This window comes from Delphinapterus leucas, chromosome 3, assembly GCF_059928025.1.
Source record: "Delphinapterus leucas isolate spDelLeu-1000000601 "Yukka" chromosome 3, BTC_Dleu_Yukka2, whole genome shotgun sequence".
NCBI lineage: Eukaryota > Metazoa > Chordata > Mammalia > Artiodactyla > Monodontidae > Delphinapterus > Delphinapterus leucas.
The window spans coordinates 124095492-124112724 of record NC_143131.1 but is presented as its reverse complement, the minus strand read 5'-3'; the positions used below and the strand labels follow the sequence as shown (position 1 = coordinate 124112724).

At 44.1% G+C, this 17233-nt stretch overlaps 1 protein-coding gene across 1 annotated transcript in view; it reads right to left on the bottom strand.

Annotated features, from left to right (window-relative positions):
- TCERG1 (transcription elongation regulator 1) overlaps positions 1-17233 on the bottom strand; it is a 143288-nt gene that overhangs the window by 105749 nt on the left and 20306 nt on the right. Inside the window, exon 3 of the mRNA XM_089909458.1 lies at positions 884-1033. The gene's annotated coding sequence lies outside the window, so the exon portion shown is untranslated. The remainder of the gene's footprint in view (positions 1-883; positions 1034-17233) is intronic.

Genomic DNA, 17233 nt, shown 5'->3' with positions numbered 1-17233 from the left:
CGGGGGAGTTTGACCTGGCCCAGATGGTGCCGAGCTCCGTAGGCTGTGGGAAGGAGTTTGCATCTAACTTATCTGCAAGTGGAAACTTACTCCATTGCATTCAGATGTGCAAAGAAAATGCAGTCTCTATTTTCTCACGTGGGTCCAATCTTAAAATTTTCCTAACTCCAGCAGGAACTTGACTTTTCAGTATTCATCGTATCTTGGTCTCAGAAAATGCCAGGAGGACCTGGCACTTTTTCTTCTCAAGATGGCCCCTGGGGTATGGGAGCTTACACACAAATCCTTTCGTTGGCGGGGGGAGGGTCTTGGACCTAATGCGGGTCCTTGTGAGGGTCTCGGAGTCTTTCTAGACTCTGCAGCAGGAATGCGCCCTTGCTTTCCTCTCCTTACCTCCCTGCTGCAGAAAGGCTGTAAAGAGTGAGCATGCCTCTTTTATCCATAGTGGTGTTCCCAACCCACAACATCCCAGCCCAGTTGACCCAGTTTTGATCTTGCTGGTGCTACAGACCTGCAGCCTGCCCTCAACTCCCATTCAACCCTGGGCTTGGGGGTCAGCCTTATAGTCCTCAGTTATTCCACGGTCAGTAAGCTTTCCAAACAGCTCTGCTACATCCCTCCACGGAGCACATGGGAGCTTCTGGATACTTTCCATGCTATAAGGAGCCAAGGTTGGATTTTTTTGCGATTTAACTCTACTGATGCCATGCCACTGGTTTTACCCTGAAGTGGCTTTTCCACATTTGCCCAGATGGCACCAGCAATGCAGTCTCCTCCCAGAGTCCAAATCAGAGTCAGGAAGCCAAGTAAAAGTCTCCCCTCAATCCACCTAAAAAGGGAGATTGGGCACACGTGTTTCACCATCTCTGTCCCCTAATCTTACCTCCAGCCCCCTGGGGTAGAAGGATTCAGGCTCCCTCTTCTTCTTCCTCTGGTCGGGACTTCCTGTATCACTTTCTCCTTCCTCCAGAAGAGACATCACCATTCACTCTTACCAGAGGCTGCTGTGGCCAATCAGCTGTTTGAGATTCTTCTTCATGGGGAAAAGAATGGTATATTAGTTTAAATTTTCCAAGTTACTATTACTGTTACAAATGATATAAAAATATCTCTGCAGTTGCAGTGTGGAAATTGAAGAGAAAGTTGGAAGCTGGTTTATTGTTCTCCAGGGGAAATATTAGCAGCTTGAACTGGAGTTGCAGTGGAGCTGGAGAGACGTGGACAGATTGGATACATATTTGGGGTGTCGATCTGGCCAAGAGTCTATTTAACAAGACTTTATTAAGCACATGCTCTGAACAGGCCCAGAAAAGACACAAAGATGGGGAGGACATGGTCTCTGAATTCAAAATGCTTATAAAACAATAGGTAAGAAAAGACATGTGACAACTGATTTCATGCTAGGGGAGCACTAGAATTATGTATAAGGAAAATCAGAAGTAGGAATTACTAAGGGCAGACTTCGTAGGTCCAGTAAATGGTTAATGGGTTTCAATACCATCATCCCCATGATAGTCATGTGACCTTGGGTAAGTTACTTAATGTCTCTAAGCCTCAGTTTTCTCACGCCAAAAAAAAAAACAAAAAAGGGATGCAATAATAGAGTCTACTTCACAGCGTTGTGTGAGGAGTCAGTGAGATTATATGTAAGGCACTTCGGATATGCACTGACTCATAACATATATTTTTTAGCCATCAACTTAATTGAGCACCTTTATTAGCCATGTACCCTTCACTTCCCTGAAATGCACTTCCCTGACTATATACTTCTCTACATCGATAGGAGGGCTTCCAGACCATGCAGTCTTCCATGGCAAAGACGATGTCAATTAGCTGCTAACATCCACCCAGCACTGCTGCCTAACACTTGTACAGCGGATGAGAGCTGACGCATTATGGAGCCTCTGAGCTGATTGGAAAGATAAGGCTTTAAATGTGTGAATAAAGAACAACACAAGGCAGCACCAGACTTAGTGATTTCATTCAACACTAACTACTGAAGGCATATAGAGTGATAACAGGCTTATTCAATCCTCCCAGCTGCCCTCCCGGGAAGGCATTATCAACCCATTTCACAGATGAAGAAACTGAGGATAAGTAATTTACCCAAGATCACACAGCTAGTAAATGGAAGATGTCGACTTGACTCCAAAGCCCACAGTTGAATATGTGTTTTCAGCCAGTCAGTAGCTGCCTTTAAGTTCCCACTACGGACCAAGACACTGCTGAGCTCAGGGTACTCAATTTGGGCAAACTTCCAGACTGTGATATAGATGCGCAGAAGATCAAAGGTTAAATGTGTGCCACCCTAGCTGGGAAGAGCATTGGACAAAGAAGGGGCCCAGAACAGTTTTTATGACTCTAAAGGAGGCTTGTAGCGTGCTTTAGAAGCAAGGCTTTGGAGTCAGACAAACCTGGGGTGAATTCTAGCTCTGCCACTTAACAAGCTGCATGCCTGTGGACAAGTTTATTTTACCTCTCTATGCCTCAGTTTCCTCATCTAGAAAATGGGAGGAAAAATCTACTTCTTAGGGTAACTGAGAGAGTTAAACGAGATGATGTATGTGAAGTGCTTTCTCAGTGCCTCACCCAAGATCAATGCTTTAAAATGGTAGCTGTTCTTACATGATATTGGATAAAACTGGGTATAAATGATGGTGAACATCACAGGTTTGCAGCACAGCATTGCTTCTTGGTGCCACCCCTGACCTCAGGAAAGCTTATATAATCATTCTGTTAAACAAGCACATCTTGTGGGGTGTAATCACAAAGAAATTTAATGGTTGACCCCTCTGTCCATTTAAATCTGCCCTGTGGGGAGAGTTCTTCTGCCACAGGATAAAAATTTAGGCAGGTTCCCACGACTACGCTGTTTACTCTTAGGCAAATTTTATTCACTTTAATTCATAAAACATCATCTCAGTTTGGTAATTAAGATGCCCAGTCCCCATGTACTAATAAATATATCTAATATGACTTAAAGTTAAATGTTCAGCTCTCCTGCCTTAGAGCTGGAGTTGGGGAATGGGATGTGACAGACTTCTGTAAGTACTGCTTATTCCTAACTCCCCCTAAGTCCTGCAGGGCCAGGCGGGCTGAGGAAAAAGAGGTAACAGGATGTTGGGCTGGACCTCACAGGCCTGCAAGCCCTGCACTTACCCAGCTTTAAGACCAAAGAAAGAGCTCAGAGTCAGTGACAGAGACATCAGTGGTTTAATGGATGGGGGATCTTACATGTCTGAAGCAAGGTCCTGGAGCGACACCCCACTGTGTGCAGCGGACAGTGGGCAGGACATGGCGGCAGGCTTCGCTCCCGGGGGAGGAAGAGATTGCCAGTTATAGGGGGAACTGACATCAGGTTGGCTCATTAGTTACCAGGGAAACCAGCAGAGCTGCACGCCCCTCACTGCCCCTTTGATAAGAACAGTCACCAGCTGGGCCTGGGGCAAGTATGTAGGAAGGTCAGTCATGTGCATAGGGTGTAGGTGAAGCGGGCACTGGTCGGGCGGGGGGGTGTACGGAGAGCAAGAGAACGGCCATCTTGAGTGGCCTGACCATACACAGAAGAAGGAAAGTTCTCCCCGAACAATGCTAATATTAGACTTGGCAGCAGCATAAAGCTCACCCTTTCTCTTGAGGTGCTTTCTTGGGTTCTTTGGAGACCCCCATCAATGCAGATCACTTGCTTCCATTTCCTTGATGTGAACGACTGTGCGCCTATTCTGATCATTGCTCATGCCTCCACCCATCACCCCTGGGCGTCTTGGATTCCACTTCCATGTTCTTTCTACCAAGACCCCTTTGCCTCTTGTGGTGGTCTTCTTGGGCAGAATCCACAATGACCCCAGGCTGACTTTCTCATGCACATGGTCCACACCTGATCATGGGAAATACTCACGTATCCTTTGCTCCATTAAACTCTAGGAGAGCAATTATTTCCCAAGTTTCAGGCCTCCATTCAGTGCCAGAGGCCACTCCAGCCAACCTCATCTTCCTTAGATTTCTCGGACACGGCTCACACCCGTCCACTGTACACCAGGAACAGCAAAGGACTCATTTTAAGCTCTTTGATGGTTTACTTGAAGTCTTTTTCCCTGAACTTCAGGTGAAGTTCAGCCTCCACCCTCCCCCTGGGGTGAAGAAATCCTCTTCGAAACTCCTCTCATCTCCAACTAATGGCCCTTTTATGCCCCTGAGGTAAGTGAGGGGTTTCTCAGCCGTCCCCTTTGAAAATGTTTGTTTTGTTCAAGCACCTCACTTTAGAATGTGCCTCAGTGAAAATTTCCCTTTTAATGTCCTATTACACTTATGCTCAGTGACTGAGCTAATGACTCCTTCTCCCTCAAGGTGGGTGGGAAGGTGCCCTTAAACAGCCATTAGGAGCCCTCAGTTCTTCTCCTAACCTCGGCCCAGTTTTTCCAGGTGACCTTGGAGCAGCCCTTTCATCGCTCTGGGTCTCAGCTTCTCCTCTCAGTGAAATGGAAATCAAATCTCTCTTCTGGCCCTCTCTCGGGGGAGGTACTGTGAGGAATAATAAGGCAATGCCTATAAAGTGCTTTAAGTACTTCGGGGAAAGACGTTGGCTAAATACCAAATGATAATAATAACACCGTCAGCATCATCCACATTATTATTCATGGGTTGAGAGGAGAAAGCGGTTGCTGATGGTACCTTTGCTCTGTGGGAAGGAGGACTTCAGGCCCCAGGATGTTCTATCGATAAGTCAAAGCCAATAAATACAGAGCACTGGAAGTGGAAGTTATCTAGCCATAAAGGCTGAATGTACATGCCCATTTGTGTTTGAAATGACAACAACCGACTCCGTTTCTCATTTAGTATTTTTACAGTTAGTGCCCAGGGCAGCTAGAATTGAGGGGAAATTGCATTCCTTTTCTGGGAGATGGGGGAGCAAAGGGATTACGTTTTTCTTTTAATATCTTAGATTTGACTACTCACCCCTCTTTTTAGCATATCTTATTTTCTCTACTCCCCATACTTCCCTCACCTCTACCCTCCATGCCACCCACCACCAAGTCGAAGCTCTAATCAGAGGCAGGGGAGGAGTCCGGTAGGGGATGAGAAGCAGAGAGGATCAGAGGTGAGTCATGTGGGGAAGCAAACTCAGAGCTTGGGACAGAGAAGGAAGGGTCTCCCTCCTCTAAAGCTCTGATTCAAATTCATTCATTCTTTTGTTCATCAAGAAAAGAGTATCACATTGTGTCACGCGCATGTTAGGGTCCAGAGCTAAAGCTAGAACAAGAGGCAGCCCCTGCCCAAATTTCAGTCCCTTAAAATCCTGCAAAATCTTCATTAGAGGCCAGGTAGGACAGCACAATTCCCTGATCATCAGATCTGTTTCCAGTAACGCAACTAACTGGGGTTGATAATGTATTACCTTCAGAAGTCTTCACCCCCAAGTGCCTGCCAAGTTGACACTTGTGATTCTAGAGGAAAATTTTCTCATCACCACCCCAAATGAGCAGTGTATGGTTCGGAGTTCACGAGATCATTCCCAAATGCACACACATCTTAAAATATGCGGTGGTAAACGCTACGGACTTCAAGTCCCAGGCTACTACTTACCTTCTACATTTCTGTAGCCTCAGTTTCTTTATATGCAAATTGCCAGTAAAAATGGCTGCTCTGTATACTTCCCAGAGTTGCTGTGGGATGGAACGAGATGACGAAAGCAGTGCCGTGCTCTGAAGCTCTATCCAGATGGACCCTATTATTACTGAACTCTGGTTCACGCTGCGCCAGGCACTGTGCTGAGTGAACTTGCCCCCTGAACTCTATACACCTGTAGATTTGAGTGCTAAGCTGCCTGGGCAGTTGAGAACTTGCTGGTTTCTGCTCTAGGAGTCTGTGGGCACTGAGGGGATAGGCATCCAGCTTTGTTATTTTTTTATTTTCAAATTTTATATAGATAGCATTTTTGTGGTTATAAATGTAATACATTGGGTCTCTGCACAAAAAAAAATTCAGAAAATAGAGAAAGGTATAAGGAAGAAATTCTAAATATTATACAATCTCAGAACTGTGAATTTTAGGGAGTATAGCTTGCCAAAATGTTTGCTATATATTCACATAATTTTTTTCCAAGGATGGGGCCTTTTATAATGCACTGTTTCGCAACCTGCCCTTTTGATGAAAAATATACCCTGGAAAGCTTTCCACCTGACTTCACTTAAAAGGCTCTCTGACCAGACCTGGAGGACTCTTTTTTTTTTTTTTTGTGGTACACGGGACCGGGGCACGAACCCGTGTCCGCTCCATCGGCAGGCAGACTCTCAACCACTGCGCCACCAGGGAAGCCGGGGAGGACTCTTCTTGAGACATAGCAGCCCCTTCAAGTTCTTTCAGCATCCTTTATGGTCCCTTTGATAGCATACAGTCACTTTCAATGGCCACATTGGGCCATTGAACTCCCCCTCACACACCTCCCTGCTCAAAGCAATCCAGACTGAGTACATTTGCAAGCCCTGCTTGCTGGGTTCCGAGACTTTGACATCTTGTCATTTTTCCCCCTCTTTTTCAAATTTCAAGTTGAAGTTTGATGTTGAATTAAAAATGTTGCCAGGGGCTTCCTGCAGGGCCTTCAGGCTAAAACAGTGGCAACATCTGCCAGGGGAGACCCACAGGTCCTTCTTTGGACCATGGCAACATACAGCTGGCATCTGAGCCCAGCAGAGAAGGGGAGAAGTGTGCCTGTGTAGGGAAATTAAAGGATCACTACTTTAAAAAAAAAAACAACAAAACAACCCTGGCAAGTGCTTATCCATTTTACTTGGGTTTTATGACTAAATACCTGTGGGACATTTGTGTTCAGATTTTTCGAAGAGGATGGAGAGGGAGTAGCCACTTGTGGGAGAAACAGCAGACCTAATTAAATGTCTCAGGACCCTGAATGAGCGCTGTGAAGGGGACACGTGTGGAGACAATCAGCAGATTTCCTTCACACGGTTGGGCTGTTTGCGGAGAGGATCAGAAGAGAAGATGCTCTGGATGTGGATTTGCTCTGGAAACAGGAAACCCTCTCCAGATGAAGCCCTGAATTCACCTACATGCCTGTTTATGCAGAGGTCCAGAAGGATTCACATAGACCTGGAGACAGGAGTCATCTCTAGAAAAAGAAACTCGGTGACTGGGAGACAGGAGAGGGAGAGAGACTGACTTTTCACTCTAGATCTTTTTTTTTTTTTTTTTTTTGCGGTACGCGGGCCTCTCACTGCTGTGGCCTCTCCCGTTGTGGAGCACAGGCTCCGGACGTGCAGGCTCAGCGGCCATGGCTCACGGGCCCAGCCGCTCCACAGCATGTGGGATCTTCCTAGACCGGGGCACGAACCCGTGTCCCCTGCATCGGCAGGCGGACCCCCAACCACTGCGCCACCAGGGAAGTCCTTTTTTTTTGATTTTTGTACCATGTGCATGATTTGCCTTTCAACATAATACATAAGTAAGTAAGTAAATAAATAAATAAGCGCAACTGAATCCTGGCTCCTAGGACACACCCTTTAGGAAAAATACTCTTTGGTAAAGGCAGCCTTTCCTTATCCCTCAAATCATGTTAAACCCACTGAGTCTTTTCACTGAACAGAACTGTTGGCCTCATTCTTTCCTACAGAGTACTCTTCCTTTGAAAATGAAAAAGAACACTCAAATCAAAGAACCAGCCCAAAGTCTTAAATTATTATTGTCTTTATGATTTGGTGTGCTATACCTTTTCTGGCTGTGGAAAAGAAACGGCCTCAGATAGCATTTGTAGCTGTCAGTGAGACTGACTTTTGCATGGGTCTTGTGATTGCACTGTATTACTTAATAAAGCCTATTTTTTTAATAAGTAGTACTGTATATAATATACTTACATTAATATACTTTATCATTCCAGCTCATTCTCAGTTCTAGCTGTGCACCTTGGACAAATTACTTAACCTTTCTGAGCCTGTTTCTTCATATGTAAAATGGGGGATAATAGTAGGACCTGCCTCACAGAGCTGTTACGAATTAAATGACAGCGCACATAAGGGCTCAACAAACATTCTTCTTATTATTAGTTGTTTTTTTTTTATTACTACTATCTTTGGACAGAACCAGTTGTTGAAACCTCAGACCGATTTATATGTATATTGAGGAGGAAAGATGACTGTAAAAGGGAATGGAAGCAGTACAGAAAAATACTCAATGTCCCGAGATCTATAAATCCTCCTGAACAAATCCACATAATTCTCATAAGCAGTACCTTCCTAGGCAGCTTGCCTCTCAGTGTGTCTCTATTCTGATGCCTAATTTTCTTTTACTATCCTTAACTTTGTACCTTTCTCTCCCACAAGTTGTCTTGCACAAAAACAAGGACAGAGCCAGCCATTGTGTTCAGTGAGATTTACTGCTTTTACTGCTCTAAGGTGAAAGCTGCTCCTAAGATGACTATGGTAAATTATGAATGCTGGGAGAACCCATGAGGAATACACACACCTAAAATTGCTCATCCTTGTTTTCTTTCTTTCAGCGAATAATGATTGAATGTCGGCCAGTGGCAGGCACTCTTCTAGAAGCTTAGTTCCCAACTGGGGACAATTTTGCTCTCCAGGGGACATTCGGCAATGTCTGGAGATGGTTTCGGTTGTCACATCTAAGGGGCGCTACTGACAACTAGAGGTTAGAGGCCATGGATACTGCTTGACATCCTACAAAGCACAGAACAGCAGCCCATCACAAGCCTGAAGGTCAACGGTGCTGCAGATGAGAAATCCTGTCCTAGAGGCTGGGGAAAGTAATATCCCAGAACAGAAAAAGATGAATAAATTCTACAGGGAGTCAGAAAACAGACTGTTAAAGTAATAAGTAAATTAGAAGGTGATAGGTACTGCAACAAGAAAGACAAAGTTGAGCAAGGTAAAGAGAATCAAGAGTAGGGGACATGGGCTTCCCTGGTGGCGCAGTGGTTGAGAGTCCGCCTACCGATGCAGGGGACGCGGGTTCGTGCCCCGGTCCGGGAAGATCCCACGTGCCGCGGAGCGGCTGGGCCCGTGAGCCGTGGCCGCTGAGCCTGCGCGTCCGGAGCCTGTGCTCCGCAACGGGAGAGGCCACAGCAGTGAGAGGCCCGCGTACCGCAAAAAAAAAAAATAGTAGGGGACATGGCAAGTATTACATAGGATGGTCAGAAAGTGAGTGGGTGAGATTTGAACAAACATTTCGGGGAGGTGAGGAGGATGGGCAAATAGATATGTGTGGGAAGAGCATTCCAAGCAGAGGGAACAGTAACAGCAAAGATAGAGTGGCTTGGCATGTTCATGTAACAGCAGGGAGGCCAGAGTGCAGAACGGAGTAAGCCAGGGAGAGGATGAGGACAGAGAGGGAGCGGGAATCTGGATCACACAGAGCTTTGTGGGCCTTTGTAAATACGTTGATATTTACCCCAAGGGAATGATTTGAGCATAGATGTGACATGATCTGACTTATATTAGCTGCTTTGTTGAGAACAGCCCAAAGAGGAGCAAGAGTGGAAGCAGGGAAACCCATTTGTTAGGAGGCTACCCTAGGAGACGATGACAGCCTGGGTTAGGGTAGTAGCCATGAAGGCAGTGAGAAGTGGGCAGATATATTTCAAAGGAAGAGTTAACAGGACTTGCTGATGAACTGACATGAAGAATGACTCTGAGTTTTTTGACCTGAGCACCTGGAAGAATGGAATTACAATAAACTGAGATGGAGAAGGCTAGGGCTAGAGCAGGTTTACTGAGGAAGATCAGTAGTTCTGTCCTTGGACATATTAAGTTTTAGGTGTCTATTAGACGTCTGAATAGAGAAGTCAAATCAGCGGTAGGATATACAAGTCTTAAATTCAGAAGAGAGATGAATGCTGGAAATGTATATGTGTGAGTCAACGGACTTGAGATGGGATTTGATGAGATGGTGAGTAGAGAGCGTGTAGATAGAGAAGAAGTCCAAGGACTGAGCCTGAGACGCTGCAGCTAAGAGCTGGGAGAAAAGAGAAGGAACCTGCAAAGGAGACGGTGAAGGAGTAACCAACGAGGTAGGAGAAAACCAAGAGAATGTGTCATCCTGAAAGCAAAGTGAAAGGTGCATCAAACAGAAGGAGTGATCAACTGGTCAAATACTGCTGATGGGTTTAGGATGCTGAGGGCTGATTATTAACCAATGAATTTAGCCAAGTAGAGGTCATTGATAAAATTGATAGAGCAGTTTGGGTGGAACTTGAGTGAACTGGATGCAAGAGAGATGCAAAGAAGAAGAATTGAAGACAGGAAGCACAGACAACTCTAGAGAAGTTTTGATGAAAAGGGGAGCAAACAGTAGCTGGTGAGGGGAATGGAGTCAAGAGAAGATTTTTGTAAGACGGGATTAATATGCTGTAGAGAGCAAAAATTGATTATGTGGGGAGTGAGGACAGACTTTTCAAAGTTACGTCTTGAAGTGAGTGAGAGGAGAGAGGATTTAGCACAGAAGCAAAGGTACTGGATTTAGATACGAGTATGGAAAGCTCCTCTACAGCTTCATGAAGACACTGGGAGTTTTGGGTTTGGTTGCTGTTTGCTTCCGTTTTCTCCGTGAAGCATAAAACTGACTTACCAGTTGAAAATGAGGATTGGGGAGGAGGTATTAGGAAATGGGAAAGGTAATGTGTGAAATAATTGTGTAGGATATAGGAGGATGAATGAACCCAGGACAAGTAATATGATTGCCTGGAAGGGGGCCGCTGGAGTTTCAAAGTCATTTTTTAAAGTGAATCCAGTCGATGTGGTGGTGGGATTTCCTCCAGCACATTCAGCTGCGTGGATACAGGATCAGAGTATGTAGGTGTTAGGATGAACAAAAGCTGTGGTTTTCATCGACTGTGAAGAAGTGACAGGAGAGCCAAGGGGTTAAGGATATATGACAAGGAATCATTATAATAGTTCCTCTCAGTATTTAAGCTATTTATCTTTTAATAATGTGCATTTTCATAATGAAGGTGCGATTTTGTAGCATAGAAACGGATAAAAAGCACTTTGTTGAGTCAGCCAGCTCCCAAATTTGGCCAGATTTCATAAATTCATAGGACCAACATGAAGATGTCACCATCGTCTGTCTGCCTTCCTAAGCAGGCAAGACTCTCTTTTGTATTTTGTTTCCTAAGAAGATGCCACCATGCCCCAGAGAAAGCTAAGACTAATGTTGAATAACCCAAGCTTACAGAAATATTTCCCAAATAGCTTAATCAAACTTCCCTTGCTCTTATGTAATTATTTGCTCATCGTGTATTCATGGTAGTGATAAAAAATGAATTGCCAGCTTCTCTTATATTCTCGTATGCTACTAACTCATTCATTCATGAAATGTAAAATGAGTACTGACTGTGAACTAGATGCTGGGTGTAGAATGGTGGGAAACCATGGTCCTTTATCTCCCCAACTATACAGTCAAGTGGCTAAACATATGGGATTTCAATATGCTGTGATAAGAGATATAATTGGGGTGGAACAGAGTCTTATATGAACACAAAACAGAGGCAGTAATCTAATTGATGGAGAGAAGGAGGGAAGGAGAAGCGCATGGATGGCTTCCAGGAAGAAAAGATGTGGAAGATGAGCAAGACTAGGTGAAAAGCTGGACTTCCGGGCTTCCCTGGTGGCGCAGTGGTTGAGAGTCCGCCTGCCGATGCAGGGGACACGGGTTCGTGCCCTGGTCTGGGAAGATCCCACATGCCGCTGAGCGGCTGGGCCCGTGAGCCATGGCCGCTGAGCCTGCGCGTCCGGAGCCTGTGCTCCGCAACGGGAGAGGCCACAGCAGTGAGAGGCCCGCGTACTGCAAAAAAAAAAAAAAAAAAAAAAAAGCTGGACTTCCCTGGTGGTCCAGTGGTTAAGACACCATGCTTCCAATGCAGTGGGTGCGGGTTCAATCCCTGGTTGGGGAACTGAGATCCCACATGCGGCGTAACGCAGCCAAAAACTTTTAAAAATAAATAAATAAAATAAAAGGAACTTGGCTTTAAAAAAAAAAAGACTAGATGAACAGCAAAAGGGACAATGTGTGAACATGTGTGAACGGCTGAGGGTGGGAGAGAGCAGAGTGTGAGACATTCAGTGTGCCAGGAACACAGGGAGGCAAGAGAAAGGCAACCAAGATGAGGCAGGTGGGGCTGACAAGAGCGTGTTAGGAAGGGCTACCCATTTATACCAATAACTTGGACTTTATCCTAAAGGCAGTGGAAGCACTGATGGCTTTTAAACAGAGAAGGGACACCATCAATTTGTGCTTTGAAAGCTTCACTCTGGCTGCCTTGGTGTGGGTAAAGAGTTAGAGGAAAACACCTCTGGGGATAGCAGAACTAGCTAAAAGGCCATGGGGTGAGAGTTGATGGTGGCCTGGAATAGGGGCGTGGCAATGGAGCTGGAGAGAAAGCAATGGATTTAAGAGATGTTTTAGTGGGTTGAATTAATAGGTCTTACTGATTTGTTGGCTTTGGAGAGTCAAGAAAAAGGATGAGTCAAAGAGGATGCTCCAGTTTCTGACCTGGAAAACTGGGTGGCTGGTGATGCCATTTGCTGAAATATGGCACATGAGAGAATAGATAAATCAGTTTTGAAAATTTGGGTTTGCATGACATATCCAAAAGAATATTCTTGGGGGCTGTTATACACAGGGCCTGGCACTTAGGGAAGTGAGAAAGAGAGAGACGTACATTTAAGATTTATCTGCAACTAGATGACAATGGAAGCCATGGGAGTGGATAAAACAACCCATCATCTCTATGGAGTATAAAGAAAGGAAGACCTAAGTCAAGCCCTAAAGAATACCAGCGTTTAAAGGATGGGCAAGAGAAGGGGCTTCCAAAAGAAAATAAGAAGAATCAGCTGGAGAAGTGGGAGGGAAAAAATCAGGAGAATGTGGAGTCATGGAAGCCAAAGGAAGAGGTGATTTAAGAAGGAAGGAGTGGTCCCATGTCCAATATTGCCAAGAGGCCAAGTAAAATGATGTCTAGAGAAGGCCCATTAGATTTGACTATGGCAGCTGTGAGGGTAGACACCAGACTGTAGTGAATTAAAGAGTGACATGGACATGAAAAATTGTAGACAACAAATGTAAACAATTCTTTGAAGAAGTTTGATATGTCTCCGTGCAAAAATAAGAAAATAAAATGGAGAATTGGGTGTAAATTTTCACACAAATTATCTCTTAAAAGACACCTTGGTCCTAGATGTTAACATATTTCAGGGGCAACATTTTCACATGAGTTTCCAATTTTCTCAATTCTTCATCTTGTTTGAGAGCATAGACTCAGACAAAAATGGTTATTCTAAGTCAGCACAAATTTCCTTTCTTGGGACAAAACGAGGTTTCTTTAAGTGGGCCCCACAAATCTATCATCTGTTAATCATTTTTGTGACTGTCCTCAGAACGCTTGCCAAATCCTTCAAGTTTCTCTTCAACCACTGACGCATCATGCAATGAAAGGTTTACATGGTAGGGACTCATCGGCTAGGTGAAAAAGACTGACTGGTTAACTTGGGCCAAAAAAGGGGGAGGACACTTGTTAAAAAGCTATGGAGGAGCTCACACAAACACAGAAAACTTAAAGAATCAGAAAGGGCAGAAACCAAAGTAGCTTGGGGCATCTGTGTGGCAGGAACTGATAAGAACTCTTTCTTGAGGGTAGTGCTCTCAGGGAACAGTGTGGCCTGCCTGGATCACAAACATATTTGTCCAAGAGGCAAAGATGCCTTGATTGACAGCTTCATCAAGAGGGAAAATGGATGTCCCCCAAGGACAAGTGAGGTGCTAGAACAGGAAATAGAGGTTGGACATTCACCGCAGCCCCTAGGAGATTCAAGTCCTGGAGTACCTAGCTGCATATAAGACCTCATATAGTTGATCTTTGAACAATAATTATTCAAACCAAGATTCCTTACAGTGTGGCTTTCCTTACCAGCAACACTCCTTTGGCTATGATTTCCACCTGCCCCTTCTTTCTCTATCTCCTTCCTGGGCTTAAACATACAGACAAGTCTTCGGACACTACAGCAGAATATGCTGTTGTCCTCTCTCTGGCCAATCTTCCTCCTTCCTCCAAATTAGAGTTTCAAATCCCCAAATTCAGCCTGGGACATTGATGGATAGAGCATCTGAGCTCCGTACTTCTCTTACCTAGTTCATTTGATTAGTGGAGACAGCTGCAATAGAAAATTCAGACCCCAAAGTGTGTGTTAAGCCTGGATGATTCCATTTGGCTGAATCCCCAGACAGGAGGACTGGAGAGCTATCAAATACCCACTTTCCTTTGTGCTGGGCACATGCAGCCGGCTGAGTCCCAATGCCTTTGTAGTAAATAACCTCACACAATTCACTGTTATCCCAGACTACAATTGTCCTTTGTGCATCCCAGTCATCACTTAATTGTGTGCAAAAGGAAATGTCAAGATCTTTCCCTTTTAAACTCAATCATGGAGAAAAAGTTGTGGAGCAAAAGGGTGATAGGTAAATAAGACTCTTAAACAGGAGTCATTTTGCAAAGAGATGTATTTCTGCAAAGATACATGTAAATAATTTGGGAATTGTTTTGTTTGGTGTTGTTAAATTAACTAGTACTCATTTTCCCATTGGCTAATGAGTTCAGAATTGCTTCATTGCTGCCTAAGCTTCAGCCTTTCGAGGTATGATAATGTGGCAGTAAAGTGTTCTGGCTTTTGAAGCAGCCAGCTGGAGAGTTTGAATTCAACTCCACTTTTTACTAGTTACATCTCCTTGAGCCCATTACTTACTGTTTTCGAATCCCGTTTTCTATGTGTGTAAAAGAGAGTTTGTCTTGGTCTTAGTGAACAATGCATAACAACACACAGTACTTGGCACAAAGTAAATACCCAGTGAATTTTAGCAGTTATTATTACTTTTAGCTCTTCTTTAAATTTCTGTGCTCTCTAGCTACACTCAACACTACTTGAAAACAATTCTTTTAAAACAATTTTATTGTAAAATTAGTAAATGTTTATTGTAGAAAATTTGGAAAATATAGAGAAAGAAGAAAAACACAAATAATGATCCTTAATCCACTTCTGAGAGATAATCATTCCTAACACTCTAATGTTATTCATGCATATAGATGCCTTTTTGGTACTCAGTTCTTCCAAGTATTAAAATAACTGTTAATTAAAGGAGCCATGCTCATACAGGTGAATCTTTTTTAAAAAAAAATTTTTTGTTGAGATATAATTAAAATACCATAAAACTCACCCTCTCATAATATTCAGTGTTTTTTAGTACGTTTGCAAAGTAGTGAGACAATCGTCAGTATCAAATTTCAGAAAATTTCATCATCCCCCCCAAAACCCCATACCTATTAGTAGTCATTCCCTATTCTTTACTCCCCCCAGCTCTTGGCAACCACTGGTCTATCCTCTGTCTATAAGGATTTCTCTATTCTAGACATGTCATGTAAATGGAATCATACAATATATGGCCTTTTGTGTCTGGCTTCTTTCACTTACCATAATGTTTTCAAGGTTTATCCATGTTGTAACGTGTATCAGTACTTCATTTTTTTTTATGGCTGAAAAATATTCCATTTTATGGCTATAACACAATTTGTCCATTTATTAGTTGATGGGCATTTAGATTGATTTCACTTTTTTAAAAAATAAATTCATATATATTTGATTAAGAGGCATCACATCTGTGTTGGATTTTTTGGGGTTTTTTTGTTTTTTTTAGATGTTGGGGGTAGGAGTTTATTAATTAATTAATTTATTTTTGCTGTGTGGGGTCTTTGTTTCTGTGCGAGGGCTTTCTCTAGTTGTGGCAAGCAGGGGCCACTCTTCATCGCGGTGTGCGGGCCTCTCACTATCGCGGCCTCTCTTGTTGCGGAGCACAGGCTCCAGACGTGCAGGCTCAGTAGTTGTGGCTCATGGGCCTAGTTGCTCCGTGGCATGTGGGATCCTCCTAGACCAGGGCTCGAACCCGTGTCCCCTGCACTAGCAGGCAGACTCTCAACCACTGTGCCGCCAGGGAAGCCCTGATTTCACTTTTTGATTATTATGAACAATGCTGTTATGAACATTCATGTACAGATTTTTTTGTGGCCAAATGTGGTGAATCCTTTTGAAAAGTAAAAACTTTTCAAAAATCTAGTAGATCTCTAAAATGCTTCCCATAAATGGTGTTATGGGTTGAATTGTGTCCACCAAAAAGAAGTTGAAGTCCTGACCACTAGTCCTGGTAAGTGTGACCTTGGAAATCGGGTCTTGGCAGATGATCAAGTTAAGACGACCGTGTTCTTATTAAAGGGGAAATTTGGACACAGAGATACGCACACAGGGAGGAGGCCAAGATGAAGGTAGAGATTAGGGTGAAGCTTCTCCAAACCAAGGAATGCCAAAGATTGATAGAAGAGCACCCGAAGCTCAGAGAGATGCCTGGAATAGATTCTGTCACAGCCTTCAGAAGGAACCAACCCTGCTGACACCCTGATCTAGGACTTCTTGCCTCCAGAACTGGAAGACGATAAAATTCTGTTGTTTAAACCACCCAGTCTGTAGTGCTTTGTTACAGCAGCCCTAGGAAACTAATGCACACTGGAATGAGTAATCTTGGCATCTAAACTAGAGAGCAATGATCTGAGGTTACTGGATACCTGCTTTGGCATCTATTTCTCTTCCCTTTGTCACCATGGATATTTTTTAGGGTTTTTTGGGTTGCGTTTTCTGTTTGTTTGTTTTTTGACTTTTTTAGCTCTTTACCATTCTGCTTTTTGTTCTGTAGGCCTAATTCTATCCACTGAGCCCTTAAAGTTCCTTTGAGCTTAAAACATTTGCACAGCACCTTGGGAGATTAGCTATTGTTCAATATAACTGAAAGCATTTACCTTGTTCCTGCTTAATATGTCAGATAATTTTTCCAGTTTTTTTTTTTTTTTGCGGTACGTGGGCCTCTCACTGCTGTGGCCTCTCCCGTTGCGGAGCACAGGCTCCGGACGCGCAGGCTCAGTGGCCATGGCTCACAGGCCCAGTCGCTCCGCGGCATGTGGGATCTTCCCGGACCGGGGCACGAACCCGTGTCCCCTGCATCGGCAGGCGGACTCTCAACCACTGCGCCACCAGGGAAGCCCAATTTTTCCAGTTTTGGTGTTCAGTGACACAGGCTACTTATGAGTATACAGTAGACATAAAAGGTATCCTTGATCCCAAGGTGTTCCTGGATTCAATGGGAGACTGACTCTTAGAGAAAACTTGCCTCCAGAAAA